The 13,920-nt window shown below is 41.0% G+C and overlaps 1 pseudogene; it reads left to right on the plus strand.

Annotated features, from left to right (window-relative positions):
* The first annotated feature begins 2,313 nt into the window (after positions 1 to 2,313).
* On the plus strand, positions 2,314 to 3,254 carry LOC100770257 (annotated as a pseudogene).
* The last annotated feature ends 10,666 nt before the right edge of the window (positions 3,255 to 13,920 follow it).

Below are 13,920 nucleotides of genomic sequence, written 5' to 3' on the forward strand. Positions count from 1 at the left end.
GGGTATTTGGAAGGAAAAGCACTGCTAAGAAAAAATGCGTCATACAACTATGGGTGTGGCTTGGTCGGTAGATCGCTTGCCTAATATGCACAAAGCCCTGGATTCTGTCCCCAGCACAGAATAAACCCGGCTTGTTGATGCACAATGGAGGCAGAAGGACCGCAAGTCCAAAGCTGTCCTTGGCTACATACAGGCTTCAAGGCCTGCCTGGGTTCCAAGAGACCATGTTTCAAAGAAAGAAAGAAAAAAATCTCCTTTAGGTTTTTTTAAGTTTCTAAATTGTTAACAAATTTTTAAGCACTGATGCTATTCTAAGCTATGTAGAATAAATGATCAAAACAGTTATCTTGTAAACTGAGAGAATGATGATTCAAAGGGAGGTGGGGTAGCTAATCTTGATTGACAACTTGATTGCATCTATGTGTGTTGGGGGTAGTGCAAAAGAGAGTGTCATATTCTCCTGGCGTTAGAGTTAGAGGCAATTGTGAGCCAATCCACTGTGGATGCTGGCAACCAACTCCCATTCCCTGAAAAAGGAGTAAGTGCTCTTAACAACTGATGTTAACCACTGAGCCATTTTTCCAGCCCCAAACACGTTCTCTTTTAAGTTGCTTCTTGTCAGGTATTTGATTGTAGAAACAAGAAAAACAACTAATACTGAAGGTGAGGTTTCTATATTTATCTTGAATGGGTAAATTGATGACATCAGTGGATCAGGATAGACTCACATAATATGATCTAGAGAAACCACAAAAACAACAGCAATAACACAAAGATACTTTAATAAACATGGCTAAAGGGGAAGGGGAGGGTTATTTTTAACAGATACAAAGTTGCTATTTGGATGAAGTTCTAGAACTGAGATCCTGGTTACAGTTGCGTAAGTAACCCACAAGGATTGGTACAAAAAAGAAACTAAATGACAAAAATAGAACACAGAAAACAAAACATAAAATGGCATACTTAAGCTGCATCAGTAATTACATTAAATGTAAATGTACATTATAAATATTGCAAGGAGATTAAATTGGCAAAGTGGATTTAAAATCACAACCCAACTATATGAGGGTCTATAGTGTGCTCATTGTAAATATGATAAGGGCATACTGAATGTAAAAGAATGTAAAAGGATATATCATGCAAATATTAATCAAAAGAAAACATTAGTCACTGTGTTAATGCTACATGAAGAAACTTCTGAACCAAGAAAAGTATTACAGACACAGGTGGGCTTTATATTAGGAAAAGAGCAATTCATTGAGGAGCATGGCAATTCAAAATAGGTAAGCACTAGACAAAACACATGAAACAAGACAACTGATAGAACTAGGAAGAAAAAGCAAATGCATTTATAATTCTCAATCTATCCATAATTTATAGAATAGCTAGATAGAAAATTAGTAAGGAGTTGGGCGGTGGTGGTGCACACCTTTAATCCCAGCTCTCAAGGTAGAGGCTGGTGGATCTCTGAGTTCAAGGTCAGTGTGGTCTTCAGAGCAAGTTCCAGGACAGCCGGGTTTATAAAGAAAAACCGTCTCAACAAACAAACAAAAAGAATCAAGCAAGCAAGAAAGGAAGAGGAAAATTAGTAAGGACATAGAGATCAAAATCATGGGCAAGGAGATAGTTTAGTTGGGAAAAGTCTAAGCACAAAACCGGAGTTTCCAACCCCAGAACCCAGTTAAAAGCTGGGGATGATAGTTCATTCCTGTAACACCAGCCCTGGAGGCAGGGAGCCCAGCACCCTGGAGCCTAGCCAAATCGATGAGATTTAGGTTCACTAAGAGATCATGTCTCTAAAATGGAGGGGAGTTGAGGAGCTGGAAAGATGACTCAGTGGTTGAGAGCACATGTTTCTATACAAAAGGGCCTGGGTTCAACTCCCAGGACCCGTGTGAGGGTTCACAAGCATCCATTACTCCCTTGTCAGGGGATCTGATTCCTCTCCTGACTTCCACAGACATGCATGTGGTACACAGTCATACAAACAGGCCGAACACTTCTACATATTAAATAAATAAATAAATAAATAAATAAATAAATAAATCTAAAATAAGGCGGGCAGGGCCGTCTGTGAGAGTTTGGCGGGATTTCTGAAAGTCACTCATCACTGGGTGAAGCGTGCCCAGACGGGTTCCTGGCCAAAGCCATGTTCTCCGGAAACGCGGCTGCGAAGGCTAAAATTTGCTCCTTTTCTTCACAGAAAACCCGACAGAGGAGCTGCGAAGTGGGTTCGAGCCGGTGCTGGAGATTCTTGTGGCGTGTGCAGACTCGGCCACCAAAGGAGCGCGCTGCCCAGGGTTGCGGACCGTAATGGCTATGCAGATGCAGCTTAAAGCAAATACAGATAGTCCCGTGGAAGAAGAAAGCTTTGGCCCACAACCTGTCTCACGGTTAGAGCAATGTGGCGTGAGTGCCAATGACGGGAAGAATAAAAGAAGCTGCTTTCCATGCGGTGGAGGCTGTTGCTTATGCACCAAAGAAGGAGCTCGTAAATATTAAGGGAATTAGTGAAGCCCAAGCTGACAAAATTCTGGCTGAGGCGGCTAAATTAGTTTCAATGGGTTTCACCACTGCAACTGAATTTCACCAAAAAGCTTGACAAACTGCTTCTAGGAGGAATTGAGACTGGATCTATCACAGATGTTTGGAGAATTCCGAACTGGGAAGACACAGATCTGTCATACATTGGCTGTAACATGCCAGCTTCCCATTGATCATAGTGGAGGTGAAGGAAAGGCCATGTGCATTGGTACCGAGGGTACATTTAGGCCAGAGTGGCGGCTGCTAGCAGTGGCTGAGAGATCCCGTCTCTCTGGCAGTGATGTCCTAGATAATGTAGCATATGCTGGAGGGTTCAACACAGACCACCAAACCCAGCTCCTTTATCAAGCATCAGCCATGATGGTAGAATCCAAATACGCACTGCTTATTGAAGACGGTGCTACTGCCCTCTATAGAACAGACTACTCGGATGGAGGAGAGCTTTCAGCCAGGCAAATGCATTTGACCGGATTTCTGAGGATGTCACCAACCAGGTAGTAGCCCAAGTGGATGGAGCAGCCATGTTTGCTGCAGATCCCCAAAAACCCATTGGAGGAAATATCATTGCCCATGCATCAACAACCAGGCCGTACCTGAGGAAAGGAAGAGAGGAGACGAGAATCTGCAAAGTGTAAGATGCTCCCTGTCTCCCTGAAGCTGAAGCCATGATTGCCGTTAATGCAGATGGAGTGGGAGATGCCAAGGACTGAATCATCAGAGCCTTTTTTTCTGCGATAAACTTTTAAATGCTATATAGCCCAATGAAGAGGACTATTCCCTGGCTTCTTCAGGCTCTTCCTGATGTGACTGCCACGATATGGCTTCCAAGAAAACAATTATCGTATCAGCTTTCTGGTGGCAGAAAAACAGAAGACAGGTCAGTAAGTAAACTGATCTAACATGTTCATTTCTTATAGACTATATTAATGTCTGATTTCTTTGGCGTTTGGGGGAGAGATATGAAATAACAGCTATCAGACTTATGTTCAAGAGAAGTAAACCTGGAAAAACCTGAGCTTTCTCTTTCTTCTCAATAATGGTAAAATAAAATGCCTGCAATGTGGAACAGTGGGAATAGGTGTTTGCCATATTGTTTTTCTCTATATGTAAGATACAAACTTTAAAATTATATGGCTGAACTCTCACATAATTAAAAAAATTGTTTTGGTTAAGGAGTCATGAATGAGGCATCAGTTCTATAGTGCATCTTGTTCTTGAAGCATTTATCTAAATTGTTCTAGTATTAATAAAAACTTGGGAGTCAGATATTGGAGTAAAAACCTGATAGATCAAGAAAGAGGCAAAGGCCAAGTATAGTGGCGCATGCCTTTCATCCCAGCATTCGGGAGGCAGAGGCAGGTGGATCTCAGAGTTTGAGGTCAGCCTGGTCTACTAAGTGAGTTATAGAACAGTGAGGTTCTCTAGAACCCAGAGAAACCCTGTCTCAAAACTAAAAGAAAGAAAGAAAAAGCAACAGAGAAACAACCAGTTGACCGCACTTCCCAGTTCAAAAAACTCATCAATCTTTCTAAGACCCTCCCTACTCCTTCCTGTGCCTCTCAGTCGAATCCTGAGTCCTCCAAAATCTCCATGGCTAATTCGGTCAGCTAGTGGATGACTCTGCCCCTTGATTCAGGGTTAACTTTATTAATAGCCTTGGAGTATCATGGTGTAATCAAATATCCCATGTGTTCTTTCAATTACTAAGCGAATTCATTCTGCAGCTGCTAATAAAGTAGTTATGTGCAGTAAATGTGTTTTTTTTATAGGAGATAGTCTCATGCATACTGAGAACTGCAAAATAATCTCCATAATATCTTTGGGTACTGAGTAGTTATGACCAGCTGCTATAGTTGTAAGATTTGAAAACTAAAGAAAGCCTATATTCTGGTTGCTGTGCTTATATCGTTTGGCCTAGGGATGAGATTGCCAGGCTGATTTACTATGTCTTTTCTGTGGCCTTTGTTTTTATTCTCTAAGTCTTGTGTTGCCGAGGTCTACCACTGGCCAAATGATTCTACTTTACGAATGTCTCCAGAAACTGTGCTTTCCTTTTGGACTCTTGAGTTTCATTAATACAGAATTTCAAAACAGGTTTGGAAGGAAGCTCAAATGCTGTGGGAATGTATTCAGCCAATAGCTTTTGGGGTAACAGCTCCTTCTGGGCGTGGTCTGAGGTACTACTTGTGACTGATAACTGGGAAGAAGAGGTGTACTCACTCTCTCGGGAGGTCAGAAGCAAGCTTGTGTAGTTGTTCACATCTCTCTGGGGCAGAGCGGTGGGACATGGCAGCTTCCACCTTGTCCAGTATTCTGTGAGTCTGTGTTTCCTTTTGAATCCCATATCCCTTTGAATCCTCACAATAAAGACAATTTGTAACTCTTTAAAAAATCTAAAATAAATAAATAAGCAAAGGCAGAGAGCAATTGAGATAAGAGGCTTCTAACCTCTGGACATCTGCAGGCAGAACATGCACAAACCACACAAGTGCATGCATTTATACTAACCACATGGGCCTCTTTGAGTGATCTCTTTAAAATGCATGAAAACAGGGCTGGCAAGATGGCTCAGTGGGCCTGTCTCAGAGCCTGATGACAACTCAAGTTCAGTCCCTAGACCCACAAGGTAGGAGGAGAAAACTGGGTCCCTCAAGTTGTCCCACAGCCCCCACATAAAATAAAATTTTAATTTAAAAAATGCCTGAAAATATACAAACATTTCAAACCAGTTTTTAGGTTTATTTTTATTTTAAATTGTGTGTGTAAGGCCGGGTGTTGATGGCGCACGCCTTTAATCCCAGCACTCTGGAAGCAGAGGCAGGCAGATCTCTGTGAGTTCAAGGCCAGCCAGGTCTCCAGAGTGAGTGCCAGGATAGGCTCCAAAGCTACACAGAGAAACCCTGTCTCGAAAAACCTAAATAAATAAATAAATAAATAAATAAATAAGGTGTGAAATAAATAAATAAGGTGTGTGGGTGTGTGTGGGTGTGTGTGTGTGTGGGTGTGTGTGTGTGTGTAGGTATGTGCACATGAGTACATGTGCCCCCAAAAGCCAGAAGAGGACATCAGATTCCCTGGAGTTGGAGTGGTTGTAAGTCACCTGACATGAGTACTGGGAACTGAACTCAGGTCCTCTGTAAGAGAAGTATGCACTCTGAACTGTAGAGATTATCTCTCCAGTCCTCACGCCATTTTTATATAGGCTTTTAAGAGAAGAAAAAGAACAACCACTCATTATGTCCCTAACTGTTGTGTTGATAGCCTCTTACCTGAGTTTTTAGTGTTATCTGGTTTAATTTTTCCACTAATTGAGGATAATTCCTTTATCCTCCCTTTTTTCCTGTTTTCCCCATTTTCCTATCAAATAGCTAAGAGGATACTCTGTGCAAGAGTATTTAGGTACAAAACTTTGTTATTCTCGAACTCATGACGGGTCCTCCCATCTGTCACGAGGGCAGTGCACAGTTACTTTCCAGTTGCTATGCTAAAACACCAGAGCCAAAGGCAGCTTAAGGAAGAGAGGATTTATTTTGGCTCATGGTTCCAGAGGGTTAGAGTCCACTGTCCGTCACAGCAGGGAGTCATAGCAGCAAGCAGCAGGAATGGCAGCCAGAGCAGGAAGCTGACAGGTTATATCTTTAACAGCAAGTGTGAAGCAGAGAATCAGGAATTGTAAGTGGGACAAAGCTATAAATTCTCAAAGCCTGCCCTCAGTGACATACTTCCTCCAACAAGTTTGTACCACTTCCCCAAACAGCGTCATTTTACCAGCCTGATGGTGCAAAGTATTTGTCTCATTAAGTCATTCCAAAGTTATTACACAGTTTGATGCCCTACCAAACACCCTCTCCATTTCTGTGGGTTAGGAATCTGGGAGCACTTAGATGGAACACTCACAGACTATAATCAATCACTGCTCAGTGGCTACCAATCAGCAAGGGAAGAGTCTGTGGCTGAGGTCACTCACAGGGGCTGGGCTCTGCCTTGGTTCCTCCAGAGGCTGCCCTTTGTTCTGCATTGTAATCTTCTCTGTAGGGCACTTGAGATGGCAGCTGGCTTCCCTGGGGATGACCAGACAGGAAGGTGTGAGCCAGCCTGACAACAACTTGTTTTTACTACCTCATCTCAGAGTGACTCACCTGCTGGGATGCCAGTTGTTAGAAGCCAGTCACTAGGTCCAAGCCACAACACAGGTGAGAGAATTGGACAGGAGTAAGAATGAGGACTGGCAGGTCACTGGGAGTCTTCCTCAAGGCAGTCTGTCTTCTGACCCTGGGGTTTCACATTGCAGTCACATGCAGAGCACACAGCCTTCCAAAGTCTTACCCAGCTGAACCCTATTCACAGTTGGAACTGTGATCCTCTTTTCTTATTGATTTGAAAAAGAAGAAAAGGGTAATGGACTTCAGTATGAAAAAACTGTAGGAGTTCACACCAACAAAGCCAGCTACATGAATAAAGTTCTAGAAATGAAAATATAATCAAGATTTTTCTGACTGTTAATTTGAATATCCTGATACTTTTGGGGAGGATTTAATAACCAGATTTTAAATATTCTCATTTAATTTGATTTCCATATTTGATTTGAAACTGAAGATGTAGCAGGAGATGAAAAAGTAAATTATACAACTTAAATGTCAGTCAGTTACCCCTTGTGACTCTGCTTGATTGGTGGCACTAAGTAATGTGGATCATTTATATTTCATGCCACAACTCAACTCCTGACTGCAGCTGTCCAATGAGATACAATCAACAAAAACATTGTTGCATGGAAGAAGAACTCTCCTCCTCCAGCCACATTCAGGCCATAGGTCCAATCTCTACCTACAGGTGTCTGCAGCTACAGTGGCCTTGTTCTGAGGAGTGAAAGGAGGGCAGCAGGAACGGCCACAGCTTTTGTCCTCTAACTCTCCAACCTGACTCTTTGTGACACACATTTTCTTAGACATAGGTATTTATGTCTATACCTATGGCACTGAGCCTGCCCAAAGGTCTTAAACAAACATTTCTCTTTTTTAAAGATTGATCTCATTTTTATTTTTTTCCTTCCTGCCTCATCTTCCTTTCCCTCTCCTCCAGCTACTGTGGGCTCCTTGATCCTCCCTCATTGGCAGCCCTGCTTTCACCTTAGATCTTTGTAGATTGATCTCATTTTTAAATGTGTGTGCGTGCACATTCACACATGGACACACGCATGCTCATGCTTGTCCATGAGTGCAAATGTCCACAAAAGCCAGAAGGAGGCTTTGGATATGTTGGAGCTGGAGCTACAGGTGGTTGTGAACTGCCTGATAAGTGTGCTGGGAACTGAACTCCAATCTTCTGCAAGAGCAGTACATGCTCTTAACAGCTGAGCCATCCCCATAGCTTCTACAACCCTCATTTCTATGAGAAGTAGAATATCTTGACACACACCAGAGGAAATGAACCTGAACCAACAGGTCCCACAGCATCCATGGGACATTGACTTCAAGACTCCCAAGGACACCAAAACCTCTGATGGTCAAGTATCTTATATAAAATGCCTTAATATTTTCATATGACCTGACAATCCTCTTACAAACTTTAGATCATCTCTCAAGATTACTAATGCAATATAGATAATATGTTGTTGCACTGTATTGTTTAGAGGATAGTGGCGGGGAGAAATGTCTGTACCTATTCAGGACAGATGCTTTCCTTAAATATTTTCCATATTGAGTTCATATATGGAACCCACATTTATGGAGGACTGGCTGTATTTTGATGGTATTATGATCAATTTCTACCTTCCTTATTCCCATCCTAGAGGATCAGAAAGTTTCTTCTCCATTAAAATTTTGACGGTTTTTAAGGCTTACATTATCAAAATTAGGGGAGGTTCTTAAGTTACCTCATTTATTAGAGACAAAGATCCATTCTATTTTTTTTAAAGAAAGATAAGAAAATCCTTCAGTGGAGAGAGACCTAGTGGCATCTTTGAGGTAAGTACTGTTTTTTAAAAATATTGTGTGTGTGTGTGTGTGTGTGTGTGTGTGTGTGTGTGTGGTACATGTATGTGAGTATGTAGGTGTGTACACTCTTGTATATGCATGTGTGGGCCAGAGGAGGATCTTGGTGTCTTCTTCAATCATTCTCTGCCTTGTTGCTTTGAGACAGTCTTTCACTGAACTGGAAGCTTGCCATTTAGGATAGACTGGCTGGTCAGTGAGCTCTTGGAACTCTTTTGCCTCTAGCCCTCAAATCTGGGCTCACAGGTGTGCACAGCCATATTTGCTTTTTATGTGGGTGCTGGGGATTTGGGCGCAGGTCCTTGTGTTTGTATGTTGAATGTTCTTACCCATGGCATGTTTTCTCCTAAAATATGACTTATAGAGCTCACCATGTACTGTCTGCTTGTCTAGGGGCCAATATCCATGCCTACTCATTAAAGTCAGTAACCAGGGTTCCTTGTCCCTCTCATTCATCGCTGACCCCACTGTTCCGGAAAGGGCTGCCCAGTTTAAGCTTCCTGTTCTAATTTAAATCAACCCTCTTGTGTTCTTTGCTCACAGTCTTCTTGACCCAGCTCTGTTTCCCACCCTTAGGAGACCCTCTTGAATCCTGCTGATCCTCAGAGAGTCCGTACTTCACACGAACCCTCCAATGGATTGCTCTTGTAGATTGCTGCTAATTCTTTTGTTTAAAGATTTGTTTTTGGTTTTCTTTTTCTTTTTGTTTTTGTTTTTGATTTGTGTGTGTGTGTGTGTGTGTGTGTGTGTGTGTGTGTGTGTGTGTGTATGTGTGTTTTAGCTACATGTATGTATGTGCATTATATGTGTGTTCAGGGACCCACAGAGGGCAATGAGGGCATTAGATCTCTTAGAATTGGAGTTACAGGCAGTTGTGAGTTGCAGTATGGGTACTGGGAATAGGACTTGGGACCTCTGCAAGAGCAGCCAGTGCTCTTAACCCCTGAGCCATCTCTCCAGCCCCTTGCTTTGGATTATTAACCTACTCACCAGTTTTGGATTATTAACCTTTCCATGTCTAATATCTCAGGATATTTGTTTCTCAAGTTCAGACCTTTGGAGGTAAAGCAGGTTACAGGGTGGAAGTTAGCCCTGTGCGGTGTCACCACATGGTGGCAAGCAATGTTGCCCATCCTTGAGGTTTAAGGGTGGGGGGGCAGGAGAATGCCCTTCCTCCATTAAACAGAGGGTTTCTGCCTGCCTTATAGCAAAGTTAAAATTCCAGAATATGTCTAAGAGACATATGATTCACATGCAACTTAACAGTTACTTACAACTCATGTTTCAAAGCATCTTACTAGAAATATTATGTGTATCAAGTATTATGTGTTGAGCATGCATGCATGTATATTTTCTATGACATGTATGGATTTATTTCATCTTTCTTTTACTTCCAATATTTTATACTTTAAAAAAATGTCTTGGGTTTTTTTAAATTAAGCTAGGTTGTTTTTAGGGCAGTTTCTTGAGTTACCTATCTTTCCTATTACCATTTATTCATTTTTATTTATGTGTATGCATGTCTGTGTAGGGCAATGTGCATGTGGGTGCAGTTGCCTAGGGAAGCCAGAAGAGGGCATTAGATTCCCTAGAGTTACAGTTCCCAGACATGGGTGCTGGGAACTAAACTCAGGACCTCTGCAAGAACAGTAGGCGCTCTTAACTGCTGAGCCAGCTTTAGCCATGCTGGCACCTGTTTTAGATGGCTGCCCTGAGGCCCAGAAGTAATCTATGCTTCTTTACCCAGATTTTCTCTTCAGTCACTTCTTCATACAAAATATACAAGTCTCTGACAAGCTCAGCTACCACCCAGGTCCAAATCACCCTAACATCTATGCTGTCTATGACCTGTTGGATTGTGTGGAGGAGCTGGTCCTGCAGAATCATAGCCACAGGATCTCCATGACTCAGGCAACAGCAGGTATCTGAGAGGAATTTCGATGAGGGTTCAGTGATGATGGTGTGCCAGAGGCCAGAGGCCTTGAACCAGACCAATGACTCATTGCAATGAACATTTGTGGGTTGGGCTAATTGGATAAATTGTATACTGTGTGACACACCACAGCCCCCAATGCCACTAAGATAGAGGAACAAGATGGGTTTTTTGTTTTGTTTGTGTTTAATTAATCTTGGGCGGGTTCTTTTGGTGGAGGAGCTGCAAGGGTGAAGGGAAGATATGGAGGGGCCAGGAGGTGAGTGGGATTGCTGTGCACGATGTGAAGTTTCCAAAGAATCAATAAAGAACTATGTTATCAAGATATACAAGTCTCTATTTTATAGTCAGGAACCAGAATTTCTCACAGATTTTCCACCAAATAGAAGATTATATTCAGCTGTTTAGGAAAATTCAGCTGAATTTTACTCTCCCATAGCCATTTATGTTAGGAACCAGTTTGACAATTTTCACTGACGATATTAGTTAGGGTTTCTTTGATGTGACAACACACCATGCAACTTATAGAGAAAACATTTATTTGGGAGCCTGTGTAGAGCTTTAAAGGGGTAGTCCATGATCATCATGGTGGAGAGCGTGGTGACAGGCAAGCAGGCATGTCGCTAAACAGTAGCTGAGAGCTCACATCCTGATATGCAAGTTCCAGGCAGAAAGAGAAAGCAACTGTGGTGTGGGCTTTTGTAACCTCAATGCCCACCCGCGAGTGACACACCTCCTCCAACAAGATCACTCCTCCTAAACCCTCCAAACAGTTCCACTAACTGGGAACCAAGCATTCAAACATGAATCTATGAGGGCCATTCTCACTGAAACCACCACACTGACCTATGCTACTCATATAACAGATCTTCCACTAGTTTTCCCTTGGCATATCAGTGGTGCGTGTACAGAGTTCATGACTCACTTCACATTAACCCTTTAAGACAGCATTGATTTAGTAGTATCACTATAGCTGGAGCTTGATCTATTATTTCTTTTCAAAGAAAAATCTTTTGGACTTAACTTTTTCTCTTGATTTTCTGATTTTCTTTTAAATTAGTGTGTCTTTGCTTTGATTGTTGTTATCCCCTCCCTTGCTTTAAGTTTAATCTCTTCCTAGTGCTTTAAGATAGCACCTGATATCACTGACTTTAGAGCTTTTGTTACGCTCTAATCTAAGTGTCCATTGTTTTTTGTTTGTTTGTGTTTTTTTTCAAGACAGGGTTTCTCTGTGTAGCTTTGGAGGCTGTCCTGGCACTCACTCTGTAGACCAGGCTGGCCTAGAACTCACAGAGATCCACCTGCCTCTGCCTCCCAAGTGCTGGGATTAAAGGTGTGAGCCACCAATGTCCGGCTCAAGTGTTTGTTTTTAAATTACCCTTAGGTGCTGCTGAGAGCACACCCCAGACATTTCAATGATTGTGTTTTCATTTTCTTCCAGTTCAAAAATACTTTGCAATCTCCACTTTGATTTCTACTTGACTCATTATTTTGTTCCTGGGTATTTGGGGTCTTTCCAGCAAATTTTTGTCAGGTATTGGTGTAAGACATGCTTTGTATGATTTGAGTTCATTTTACTTTATTGACACTTGCTTTATGGACAAGAATAAACTATATTTTAATAAATGTCACCATGGATACTTGAAAAGAATACATAGTCTATTGGCAAAACTACCATTATAAATCCCACTTCTTACATCAATTATTGGCAAACACAATGTGGAGTCAGATGCAAGATTTATAATGGTAGTTTATTAAGAAATAGTACTCATGCAGATCCGCTTAGCCAGGCAGCAGGGAGTGAGAGAAGGGGTCCATGTGTGTGCCCTTAAACTACTTAAACCTTTCCCATGTCACTCTGACCATGCCCAAGTGGGCGTGGTCAGCGGTACCTCTAATCATGCTTTCTCCCTACAATAGTCATATTGTTATATGGAGACATAAGTATCAATAAGTGGGGTTGATAGACTGTGGTGTCAGCTGCAGAATTCGCTGACTAAAATTGTAGGTTCCAAAGTGGGTACATACATCCTTGAAGGTATACAAAATATTTACTGAATATATACAATATATAATTTACTAAAATAACATAAGTATTCATATATCCTTAAGATAAAAAACTAAGTTTAGTAATGTTTACAGACTGATAATGTCATTTACACTTTTTGTTATTTGTTTATCACTTTTTTACATTATAACATTCAGGTTGGCTTCCAAAATGGCTAGTACTGGAAGTGTTTTAGATTTTGCATTGTGCTGTTCAGATTTGCATCCTTGGAACAAAATATCTGAGAATAATTAGTTGAAAAGGAAGAAAGCTTTTTGGCTCATGGTTTCTAAGAAATTAGTCTATGGTTATTGACCCCATGGCTTTGGACCTGTGATGTCACAGTAGATCACAGCCAAGCAAGTGGCAGAGGTTGTTGTCCTTGAGATAGCCATGAATGAAGAAAAAAACAGGAAGTAGTTATGGTCCCAATAAGCCTCTCAGAGGTACATTTCCAAGCCATGGAGGTAATTTCACATTCAAACTGTAGCAGATTTTCAAATTTTGGAATATTCACATGTTTATTTACCTTGGAGATGAAACTCAAATCTAAACACATGGTTCATTGATGTCTCACACAGCTTCTAAACATACACCTGAGATAATTTTATATCTTCTTCATGATCTTGTGTTTGAAACAGTTTGTGTGTTGTTTTCTTCAGGAGCTGATCTGAATGACCTCGGGTGAGGGGGGTGGAGATGCTGAAGAAACTGTGTAGATGTAACAATCCAATAATAATTGCCAATTTTCTTTTGAATTGGTAATGATATATTTTTTTTACAAGGATCTTTTATTTTGGTTAACTTTTTAGCTAAAATTTTTGTACAGTTCCTTCTCCCCATCATACTTTTTTTTTTAAACTTTCTGCATATATCCAAACATCGTCACAAATCCAGACCAAGAAGGTTCTGATGAGCTTGATACTCATGTATGCAGCTGTAGCTCTCATTTAAAATTCAAATGTCTCTGAGCCATCTGCTCTTTAGTTAAAATTAGCTTACCTTTCTTCAAATGAATGTCCTTAGTGCCTTTTCATCAAATGTGAAAACTCTGGAGAAAAAAAAAAAACCATACATTTTTGTTAAATTACTTTCTTAAGACAAAATGAGATTTGACTTTTCTGAAAGTGGAAGTAGATTAATTTATATAGCTCATCAATTGACTTTCATTAATGTCATTTACAAGATGAAAATTTGTCAGCAATTTTGTTGGAAGGAAAGCTATTAAAACTATAAACAAAATAATATGGTGAATAAAAACAGATTAAAACTGTTCTTTTGTGGTTTATTTTTTTGACTATTTTATTTTATGTGTATGAGTGTTTTGCCTGCATATATGTATATGTCCTTCTTGTGTGCCTGGTGCCCACAGAAGCCAGAAGGGGACATCAGATCTCCTAAAACTG

The sequence above is a fragment of the Cricetulus griseus genome, chromosome 8 (genome assembly GCF_003668045.3).
Source record: "Cricetulus griseus strain 17A/GY chromosome 8, alternate assembly CriGri-PICRH-1.0, whole genome shotgun sequence".
NCBI classification, from domain to species: domain Eukaryota; kingdom Metazoa; phylum Chordata; class Mammalia; order Rodentia; family Cricetidae; genus Cricetulus; species Cricetulus griseus.